This window comes from Chrysemys picta, chromosome 3 (assembly GCF_011386835.1).
Source record: "Chrysemys picta bellii isolate R12L10 chromosome 3, ASM1138683v2, whole genome shotgun sequence".
NCBI lineage: Eukaryota > Metazoa > Chordata > Testudines > Emydidae > Chrysemys > Chrysemys picta.
The window spans coordinates 96730925-96732219 of NC_088793.1; the positions used below are offsets into that span (position 1 = coordinate 96730925).

Genomic DNA, 1295 nt, shown 5'->3' on the forward strand with positions numbered 1-1295 from the left:
CTGGGAGCCAGGGGGAAAAAGCGGGCATGCGGCACGCTCAGGGGAAGAGGCGGAGGTGAGCTGGGGTGGAGGGGCGGGGCAGGGAGCTGCTGGTGGGTGCAGAGCACCAGCCCCGGAGCACCCATGGAGTCGGCGCCTATGGTTGGTGGGCAGCCAGCTACCGTATTTTCAACAGTTTTGATCTATTATCGCTTAAACTGCAGACGTGGGAATATCTCAGCATCTTTAGCTGGACAAAGAAACTTTTAACATTAGATATCCCAGTCTATTGTGATAAAAATGCAAATCTTTAGAACCATGTTAAAAAAACAACCACCCAGTACTGTAGATTTTGCTGGCAACTGGCAAATCATAAAATAATCGGGCCAGACTGGTCAAATACGGGTCAGGTAGTAACCCTACCACCAACTGACACATTCCCCTGTGTGTGTGTAGGGGCTAGGGGAGGATGCAGAAGGGATCAAGGCGCAGCCTAGGGGCGGAAAGGACATTTCTGTTCCTCGCCCCGCTGCTGTGGACCCCACCAATCCAAGTCCACGTGCCGGATGCTGGGCGCAGGACGCAGGAAGCGACCCCGAGCACTGAGCCTGTGAAATGACAGAAACGGGGAGAACTGTGACACGTCTCAGGGCGATGGCGCCTGTGGGGCGCGGCGGGCTGGCCCAGGCCTGGCAAGGAGAGTACCAGGCCGCTGCGAGTGGTCGCGGGCTATATTGCACACACTGGTGTAACAGGCCGAGCCATGCTGGCGCACTCTGGAGGGTTTGTAGTTTGGAGGTAAAAACCCCCTTCCAGGCCGGGTGCCCACCACGCCTGCATTTGCCAGTGCCGTGTATACCATGGGCGGGCGGCTACCGCAAGACGCAGCTGTTCGCTGCTTCAAGCTCCAAACCAGCCGCAGGGGGTTGGGGGAAGGGCAAAAAACTTGCTTCCCTGACCGGGAATCGAACCCGGGCCGCGGCGGTGAGAGCGCCGAATCCTAACCACTAGACCACCAGGGAGCTGAGAAATACGTTCTCTGAGCATCATTGTAAGCGCTATACGCAAGGCGTTCTACCCGCCTTCTCACGCAGCCCCGCCTCTGCCATCTCTACGCCGTGCAGAGCTCGAATTCCTAACTCCGCCTACTCACGTAAAACCCGCCCGTCTCGACACGTAGCCACGCCCCATACGTGACTTGTATCACGCCCACTTTCTAGCCCCACCCCTTTGCCTTCCCTTTTCGGTCAGTACCACGGGGGTGTGACGCACTGAGCGAGGAGGAGTCCATTCCCACCCGCCGAGGCCCGGCGGGA

General features: G+C 58.3%; 1 non-coding gene across 1 annotated transcript; it reads right to left on the bottom strand.

Moving 5' to 3' along the window:
- Positions 1–929: 929 nt before the first annotated feature.
- TRNAE-CUC (transfer RNA glutamic acid (anticodon CUC)) lies at positions 930–1001 on the bottom strand. The gene has a single exon. It is a non-coding gene; the product is annotated as a tRNA-Glu (tRNA).
- Between the last annotated feature and the right edge of the window lie 294 nt (positions 1002–1295).